This window comes from Micrasema longulum, unplaced genomic scaffold, assembly GCF_059751315.1.
Source record: "Micrasema longulum isolate JH-2025_06_02 unplaced genomic scaffold, ASM5975131v1 h1tg002411l, whole genome shotgun sequence".
NCBI classification, from domain to species: Eukaryota; Metazoa; Arthropoda; class Insecta; order Trichoptera; family Brachycentridae; genus Micrasema; species Micrasema longulum.
Window position 1 is genome coordinate 144772 of NW_028279558.1, and position 10645 is coordinate 155416.

Sequence of the window (10645 nt, forward strand, 5' to 3'; positions counted from 1 at the left end):
TGTATGAAACAGTACTTAAGATTTTATTGTTGTATTACTGTAGAATGTTTTATTATTTAAATTTTCTACTGAAAATGCTGTATAATTTTTGGGTTAATTTTTTTTATATAAATCTTGTATATTTTTTAGGTTTAATTTTTTTTTAATAAATCTTGGGTATAAGGAAATTAATGTTTAAAAAAATAAAAATATATTAAGCCAAATATGTTAGTATTATAAATGTTTGTAAAAGGCAGATTTGCCGTTTATGTTAATAAAATAAAATAAATAAATTAAGTCAACGCGTGTGTAATCTCTAAGTCGACGCCCGTGTCGGTTTGTTTTTTGTTTTCCTTGTTAATAAATACAGTTCACCGGCGAAAAATCGGCGTTTACTATAAAAATAATACAACATATTGCACTTGCAAAATAGTAAGGAGTATCTTATACAAAAAAGTGAAAATTTAATTACAATTACGATGCGATTGCTTTTTTTGACGTTTGGCTCGCCAACCGCCGGCTAAATGCAACAAATAGCGCGATAAATAAATAAAAATAGCAGTTTTGGAATATTTTCCATATTTACACCGGTGAAATTCAAATTTCGTGATCTACTGGGTAGACGCGTGTGGCGGGCCATTCTCTCTGCCTACCCCTACGGATAATGGCGCGATGGTAGATTCTAACGGACAACTGACACGGCCGGTGCGATCCACGGGGGTGTTTCCCGAAACCAGTAGTACAATACCTGAGGTAACTGCCAACATAAAACATCTGTTGGCAAGTTGTTGGGTTTTATTTTGGTCGTCTCAGGGCCTATTCTGCCAGACTTAAAAATAATATTTATTGAAAAATGACATTTATATTTTATTATGTTTATTGTTTACTATGTTATCTGCTCCCGGTGGTACATAGAGCACTGTATTATTCTTCTAATCGAAGCGTAACACTAAAATCAAATCTATTTATTTTATAACATCTTAATATCTCATAATAGTCTCAATCCTAGGGATTGGTTTGCAGCAAAGTCCCGCATCTCGTCCTCTATCTTCTGCAGCCCTCTTCAGCTCGACATATGAGGCGCAGTTAAAATCTTCGCACACTTGCTCCAAATATTCCCGTCGGGGCGCCCTCTATAATTTGTCCCCTCAGCCACTCCCTCTATGATGTCGTGCAGGAGACCCTCATGGCGCGTAATGTGGCCGACCCATCGGGCTCGCCTCTCTGAGATGGTTGTGATTAGGCGCCTCCCTCCTTCGATTCTGTTGAGAACCTCGTCATTAGTGATGTGGTCTCTCCAGCAAATTCCTAATATTTTTCTGTAGCACCACATCTCGAAGGCCTCTAGTCTTTTTTATCTCTTTCGGTAAGGCAAAGGCACCATGTCTCACAACCGTGCATCAATATGCTCCATACATATGTCTCGGCAAGTAGCTTGCGGAGTTTTAGATTGATATTATTCGACTAAAAAATCTTCGATTTTTTGTTAAACGCGAGCCTCGCTCGGCGTATGCGGCAGTCGACTTCTCTTTTTGTTCTCCCGTCCCAGGTGATTCTGCTTCCAAGGTACACAAACTCTTTCGCGTTTTTCATCTTAATATAGATCTGGTAAAACTAAAGGTATTTCCGCAACGGAGAAGCAAATTAAACTGAAATCCTGTTTCATTATTTCTGGAGTGTTAATTTGTACGTTTTTGACACATCCACCCAAACTCAATACAATATTATCGGAATTCACACACAGTAATGAGGCACTTAATCAACGCACTATTTCTTTAAATTGCCGACCCTGCCGTTTGTATGAAAGGAAAGCCAGGTTTACTAAGTGGCTCAATTTTAGTAAAAGCTCGCATGAACAATGTAAGTAAAAAAGCCCGCCCAATTTACATATGCATTTTACATTAACAATTTCTTGTATATACAATATTGATAATTTCGCGTAAGTAATTTATTATAAATGTTAAATTAATAATTAAGTACATTTAATACGCATATTATCAGAAAGAAAACATAATTATAGGCATAAATGAAATGGCGTTTTGTGAATTGAAAAATCTCTATTTGCATTTAATAAAAGTTTTAAGCTAAAAAATATTAATGTTTTTCCATAAAACCGGACCGCGATATCATAATTGGAGACGAGGAACTAGAATCCCAACCGTCCATGCGCTCTGTAGCTGCAAGACGTGCTGGGATATTTATTTATTGTACAGCGCCCTTGAGGTGATTTTCACAAAAATGGCGCCATATAAATTATCCAAACATACATACAAACATAGTTGATTTTTTATTTAGCCAACTGCACTAAACTGTTATTTTTAAACGTCTTCTCGAAACAGCTTAATTTGTAAAACAGTTACTGTTATTGCTATTTTTATTTTTAAAAAACATAATGCCAACCTCTACAAGTCCCACCTTTAAACCCACCCCTCCACAAATGCAGAAAATGCCCTCAAGTTGCACGAAAGTCAACAGAGTTGAGGAAATGTGGATGTAAAAACGCAGGCAGAAGATTCAACAATGTTTTGAGTATGTCCAAATGCTTGCAGACTGGCTGGACATTGTTGAATTAACTACCTGGTAAAATAAGAAGTATAAAAAATTGTAAAATTGTTTTCAGGCGTTGCCTAGTAGGTGAATTGGTCCAGCCGCATGAATCTCACCCACGTGATAAAGGTTTCAGCTCTTTTACTTCACAAAAGTCAAAACAGATGGAAGTGTTGAGGTAATGTGGATGTTCAAACCTAGGCAGAATGGTGAATGTTACACACTTAAATTCGCCCAAACCAATATTGAATCAACCGCTCCACAAGTGTATAGCTTATGTTAGGTTTTTGTTATTTTCATTGTGTGTTTTGTAATATAAATAATATAGATGTACATATATGGCGGCCTCCGTGGTGTAGTGGTCAAGACGCTTGACTCACACACGGAAGGTTCCGGGCTCGATTCCCAGTGAGAACACAAAAATTAAAATGTGATTTTTCTCAAGCCTGGGTGCTCTGTGATGTAATTCACCACTGTAATTAGGCCTCCTGGCCTGTTGTGGTGCAAAAAAAAATGTAAAATGTAAAAAAAAAATATATACATAGTTTTTAAAACTGTCCGAATATTTTGTTAATTATCTCTGTTTATTAAGTTAGTCTGCTTTGTTTATTCTCAAATGTAAAAACATTTCAAAAAAGTATATTGTTAAGTGTCCTCGGCACGGGTGAGGTCACACTATTTTTATTATTAATTATAGTTTGTAAGAGAAAAATATGAATAAATAAATTTTAAAAACCAGCCAATGACAGGTCATAAGCCCTGTAAATGCCTAGACTAGCATATTCCCTTCTCAAAATGTTTTTCGTCTCTGTTGCAATAAATTTAGAATGGTAGATGTTACACAGTGCGCAAAGCGGCCACTCGAGCCGGCCAATGACCGAAATGTATTTTCCTCTCCGTTTCAGCGAATTTGGTTATAAACGTATTCATTTTTTTATATTTTTTCTAACCTTCGTTACAGTTTCTGCTCACCAACAGAATACCCCGCTTCGCAGAAGTTTGAATGAAGATTGCGCGGGTATTTTTAGCCGCCCATTGCGTTTCGTGGCGGCGCAAAACTTGCCAAATCATTTTAATTCATAAATTCATTTGATTCCGACTCTTACCCGGCCTCGCCCGAGGCACTCGACTCTCGAGGATGTTTCAACGAAGATGAAGAATCTCTTTAAACTGAGAATATCACAAATAACTATCGACGTGCTTAACCCTCCCTCTCCGGTGCGCGGTGATGTGTAGCTAGTACACATTGCGTCTTATAACTATTTATTTATTACATATACAATAAATATACATATCAGGGCGGGCATATTGCCTTAAGGCAATTTCTTCCTACCTACCCAAACCGTTCAGTTTGAGAAAATTATAAATACATGGACATATTAGTATATTCATTTAAGTATATTCATATATGTAAAAAACATCACCTACAAAACGCCTCTGCAAAAACGTCGTGAAATAGCGGATATAATTTACTTACTTAAAATTGCCTCTGGTTCAATTGACTGTCCTGAACTACTTTGCAAACTTTCTATCAATGTTCCTTCCAAAGTTTTAAGAAATAACTCTCTTCTTCACATACCTCTTGTTTCATCTAATTATAGGCAAAGTTCATATTTATGGCGAACTTTTAATAATTTTAATGTAATAAATAAATCATTTAACATAGATTTATTTGAAAATAATCTTAATAACGTGCGGCGTTTGCTTTCAAAATAACTCGTAGTATTTTTTTCTTTTCTTTTAAATTTACATTTAATTACTATTCATTTTATGTTCGAGAATCTTTTTTAACTTACTGTGATGCTACTTGTGAAAGCCTTTAATTGGCTTATTTGTTATTTGTTTTGTTATATAAATATGAGATAATTATAGCTGTTGGTTATCCAAATAAATAAAAATAAAAAATAAAATTAAAATATTGAATCTTACAATTTTATACAAAAATTAAAAGCAAAGATTAACAAAAATGAATATATATAAATAAATAAAATTAAATAGCCTCTTCTACAAAATTAAAGATTTTATATCAAGAAAGGAAAAAATTATGATGTACGAAGCCTATGTCAAAAGTAAATTGAGTTACATGATCGCCTTCTGGGGAACTGGTAACAAGACAGACATAACAAGAATACAAAGACAACAAAATAAAATTCTTAAACTAACATACAACCTACCCTACCTGACCTCTACGACTGAACTGTACAAAAAAACACACCAGTTTGACATAAACTACTTGACTAAAATTGAGACCTTAAAAATTGTGCACAAAATAACACTGGGAAACATACAAGACGACGACATAATATTAGTCAAAAATGCTGACATACATAAATATAACACCAGACAACAAAAACACTATCATATTGAAAAAGCAAAGACAAACACAGGACAGTCAAAAATACTACATAATGGACTTAAACACTACAACGACCTACCTTACTACTTAAAAACTTTTAATGGAGACAAATTTAAAATCAATCTGAAAAAGCACATGATGACTGAACTAACTAGACTAGACGAGACATAAAATGACTAGACAATATTAAATTTCTAATGTAACCCTAACGGGTTTTTTAAAATTGTAAATAAATAAAAAAATAAAAAAAAACACTTTACTATGAAGAGAGGAGAGGGGATGGGAAGGAAAGAAGAAGGATAAAGGAACAATTAAATGCACTATCCTGGATTCAAACTAAAGATATGAACTCTTTTTTCTATGATTTATTTTGTTGCCTTTCAATAATAAAAAATATTTTTGTGTTTTTTTAAAATATTTTTTATTTCCTTTTTTAATTACTATAATAAAAAATACCATATTATCTTTTACAGAATATTTTATTTTTTCTTTCTTATGTTACACAAAAATATTCTAACTGTCCATTATTTATTATAGGAGCTAAAATTCATTAACATTTTCTTGTATACCCACGAACAGGCCGTGCCTTTGTGGGATTTTTTTGTTTACTATTTCTCTATTAATATGTATTTCGTTGATATGTAATTATGCTTTTTTTTAGTACTCTGTTTTATTATTATGTTTATTGTAAGAAAACAAAAAAATAATAATTAAAAATAAATATTTAGAAAGTGACATTTCAATCTTGACTTAAATGTAAATAAAGAAGGGGCGTCTCTAACATTAGTGGGTAGATTATTCCACAATCGAGCGGCTACTACTATGAAAGAGGAGGCGGGATTACACGTCGCGAAACGTAAACATATAGACATTTAATAATAGGTGTTCGCAGATGTTGCATTGTGATCGCGAATACAATAAACAACCACGGTGAGCAATTGTTATCACGTCGCTTATTAGCACGTAGATAGTTATTTGTGATCGAGCTACTGAACTTCACGCAACAGTAGCGACAACAGCAAACCATCGCGCCGTTTTCCGTAAGGGTAGACAGAGAGGATGGAGTATCTAAGGAAACTATGCGTTCCAGCGGTGCTATTCTGAACTGCTCTCGCGGCCGTAGAAAACACTTTTACCTCGCGTATTTACATACAAAACTAGCGGACCCGACAGACGTTGTCCTGCCCGACGTTGGCTTGCCTGCCATCAGCTTGGAAAAAGACTTCATTGATAAGTAGCTACCTAGGTACTTGTGTGTGATTGAATTCCAAAACTAAAAATTATTAATATTCAAATATTGAATTTAAGTAGGTACCAGGTACTTGTTTATGGTTGAATTCTTAAACATAAAATAATTCATTTTCAAATATATAATTATTTTTGCAAATCTCAAACTCGGCTCTTCTCACCAACAGAAGTGTACTTTATACATGAAAGCGATTTTCAAAAATGTTTACCGATAAAGATAGCCGTTCATAATCGCGACCATGGAGTCAACTGTATACTTGAGATTTTGAACATTGACCTATTTCTCCGTGAGTGTAGTTTCCTCTCTTGAGGCATATCATCCGTGTTTTTCTGAGCAGACATCGTAGACCTTTTTTACCTCAAGCATGGTGAGCAAATGGGCAATTCTTTTGGATTTTTAATTAGTCACGTGTCACTAGAAGTCAAAATCTGGCAATAATAAATTCTTCTAAGAGCAACTTTTGCTTTTAGGCGCCAATGTCCAGAATATGTAGATTAGTCAACGCGAAGTTTCAGCCCTACACGAAAAATGTTTTCTTGCGCGCGGTGAAAATTGGAGCATTAAATTGTACTGCAAAATTTTCTGAAAATGTAAAAAAAATAATATATTTTGATTAAAACGAACTGCTTCAAACGATGTCACTGGTTCATATGAATCAACCAATGGCGAGAGAGTTATAGAAGATTTCCGGTTTGATTGATGTGATTGGACCAATGGGCAGAACTGATCGAGAATAAGCGGAAGAGAACCTCTGACGTCACACGCGGAGTTATTTCAGAAATACAAAACTGCAAAAAATCGTAGCGCTGATAATACAATATATAAAAATTTAAAAAAAAAAATTGTTGCTATTCTTGATAAACCGAACTAAATTTTGAATATTGTGTTAAAAAATACTTAAAATAATTTTCATTACCTCGAAATTTTGTATGTTTTTATTTTCATCTGTCAACCTTTCAATGTCTGGAATGCGGAAGGTAAAATGGGGGTAAAGATTAGACGACAATATTATAAATATCGTACACGCGTCTTTTTATTTTTATCCATGGCATTTCCGACATTAAAATAAATTCATTTCTCGTGAATTCGTGTGACTAAATTTATTGCCAACTTGCGGAACTGCCGTTTTTGAAATGGCGAATTTTGCAAATGAAATTATTGATTATTAGCGCTATTACAAACACCAAACTCCTTTATAAGTTCAGTGTGTTAAATTTCTATATCTCGATACCTCTAAGCGAAAATTCATTTTTGAACGAATTAATATAGACTGTTACATGCTAGATAATTCGGCCCTTCGGGTCTAATGCAATCAGCCTTCTGGGCCTCATTTCATCGGCCATTTGGGCCTCGGTTTCTCTTTGAGTCGTAACATTTATTTTTCGCCATTCGAGGCAATCTAAATGTGTTGGGTGTTATCATAAGTTATATCAGTATTTTTTTCAAATCTAAAATGAGCACGAAATAAGAAAAATACACAGTGTGTAAAGTTGCCACTTAAACCAGCCAATGACAAATCATAATCCCTGTAAACATTTTAAATGTATCTCATGCTCGACTTTTAATTTGACTTTTAATTTTATCTTTCAATTTTAACTTTTTAATTTTTATTCTTAATTTTATCTTTTAATATAAACTTTTAACATTAATTTTAATTAAAACTTTTAATTTGAACTTTAACTTTTACTTTTGATTTTAATTTTAACTTTTGATTTCAACTCTTAATCTATACATATTCATATATACATCTACTACATGCATCTAATTAATTATTGTTGGTTGTGAATTTTTACTAATAAATATAAACGTTTATTGAAGCAGAGAGAGAGGGAGGAAAGTAGAGTTGGAGCTATACAATGTCTTATTTTATGTACTTTTTATTTAATATTTATGTTCTTTCTTTTTTAGAATTTTATTACTTTTTCCCCTCTCCTCCTGAATTCATAAAAAAATTCGTGTGATATCTGTAATTAGTCTTACTTTTTTTTATTGTTCTTTTGTACCTCGTATTCATATAAAGACTCTGATTTCCTTAATAAATAAATAAATTCCTAGACTTCCATATTCCCTTCTCAACTTTTTTTCCTCTCTGTTGCACTGAATTTAGACCTAAATAACTCCCTAGGGAGGAAATCCAGCCAGTCTGAAAACATTTGGACATACTCAAAACCTTGTTATATATTTTATTATTTATTTATTTTATTTTATTAACATAAACGGCAAATCTTCCTTTTACAAAAATTTATAATACTTACATATTTGTCTTGATATTTTTTTTTTTAAACATAAATTTCCTTATACCCAAGATTTATAAAAAAAATAAAACTTAAAAATTATACAAGATTTAAATTTTTTAAAATAACCTAAAAATTATACAGCATTTTCAGTAGAAAGTTTAAATAATAAAACATTCTACAGTAATACAACAAGAAAATCATAAGTACTGTTTCATACAGCTGGGCAAAGTGAACAAAAAAACTGTATATATTATGAAATGCACGAATAAATAAATATAATTACCATTCACCATCTTTGAAAAAGTTCAAAGGGTTTGTTCTATAGGAACAATGCCCTACACTAAATATATCAGATACGTGGGAATAACTATTGCCGAGTGCATGAAGTCTGTTTAATACGGCATATAAAGTATACACTGTCCGTGAATTGTTGCTACAAAACGGTGGCACCTGTCTAGTCATTCTTCCAGGCACATATGTCATTGAAAAACCCAACATCTTCTGCTCTACAAGATATTGGGTTTGCTTTTACTTTTACGTAACTGTGTCTCTGTAATTAACCATTTTATTATGTTTTTAATAAAAATATCAACAAAAAAATGCGATCGCTCTAGTGCCATAATCCAGGGAGAAAATGCGGGAATACGTTTGTATGAAGAAAATTCAGACCGCTTTTACTCTTAAGACCTAAATTTATTGCAAAAGAGAGGGCTAACAACTTATTAACATTTAAGTATATCATTAATTTGTTCCGAGTGTAATTTCTGCTTATATTTTCAGTCCGCCTCGGTCCCGTGGAGCCCGGGCCGCCGGCTTCACGGTAGGAGAGCCCCTATTGTGGAGTCCGTTCTGGTCCCTCCTGATGGGGGCTGGGGATGGCTCGTTCTCATGGGTGAGTCATATTTTTATATTTATCCTAAGTCGAGGCTATGTGCCAAAATAGCTCCCAACAAAACTCAGCCGGTGCCCCATTATAAGGTGAGAGATGTTTGCGATGGTGAATGTATGGAGCATATTGATGTACGGCTGTGAGACATGGTGCTTTACCATAAAATATGGAGAAAAAAACACTAGAGATGTGGTACTTAGTGGAACAGAAGAATATTAGGAATTTCGGATAGCGGACAATAAATTTATTTTCGAAGCTGATAATGTGAGCTAGTGGATGCAGCCAACAATCTATTAGAAATGTACTCAGAGCAAAGAAAATTAACATGTAATAACACTGACTAATCCAGTGCTGAGTCCTCTTCCTTGTCAGCGATCAGCTCACGTTGTCAGGGAAATTGGCGTTCAGGAACACTGCAGGCACACAATTTGCGGCGGATGATGAAGAACGGCGATGAATGATAATAAGTTTGCGGCGTTGTGCGAGTTTAGGCGAAGTTAAAACTTAAACGGCAAAAAGCGAAGAGAAGCGCGCATGGGCCAAACAGTGTTGCCTAACCAAAAAGTCCCGTCAGGCGTAGAAACCTCATAAAACCAAAGTTATCCAGGATCTACTTCCATATGATTTTTCTGGCTAAAATACATCGAAACATATTATTCGGCTCAACCATCTGGCGAGGCCACATCACTAATAACAAGGTTCTCAAAATAATCTAATAAGAGAGGCAGCCAATAAATCGGCCACATTATGCCCCCTGAGTGTCTCCTGCATGACATAGTAGAGGGAATGGGAGTATTTGGAACAAGTGTGCGTAGAATTGGAGTGGAGGACGAGATGCGAGACTTTGCTGCAAACAAACCAGTCCCCAGGACTGAGGCTGCAAAGGAGAAGATGAAATTGTGCAGAATAGTTGGTAATTTTATTTACTGTCAAAAGAGCGCAAGTCTCTGGGTACGAACTGAACAAATATTTTGTATCGTCCTTTCCCATATTCTTCTTCTTTTCCACATCCGCTCCTAAGTGAAGCATGTGGACATCACCAGTTGCCTTCAGGAGACCCTATCGCCAGCCAGCATTTTTTCATTTTCCCACGTCAATCCAGCGCCCCTTATTTCCGCCAAATAAAGTCTAAAGATCGTCATTGACGGCCTTCCAGGACGGCGTTAGCCCGCGGGTTTAGAGAAGAGGCAACTTGGGCTTAGGTTTTCCTGGGGCATGCGCAGCACGTGTCCAAGACGCTCGTTATAGGAGGCTGCTGCGTCCGTTCTCGGACTTTTTAGTTATAAATCGAACCACCTTATACCTAGTATTCTTCTCAAGCACATACTCTCAAAACTAAGAAGTTTGGTGTTTTGAGCTTTGGTAAGGTGCCAAGATTAAAACCCATA

The 10645-nt window shown here is 34.7% G+C and overlaps 1 long non-coding RNA gene across 3 annotated transcripts in view; it reads left to right on the plus strand.

Moving 5' to 3' along the window:
* The window catches only part of LOC148272266 (uncharacterized), a 40101-nt gene extending 30840 nt beyond the window's left edge, over nt 1-9261 (plus strand). For all 3 annotated transcript variants that reach the window (XR_015824891.1, XR_015824892.1, XR_015824893.1), the window contains one exon: nt 9149-9261. This is a non-coding gene — a long non-coding RNA (uncharacterized LOC148272266). The remainder of the gene's footprint in view (nt 1-9148) is intronic.
* Nucleotides 9262-10645: the final 1384 nt, after the last annotated feature.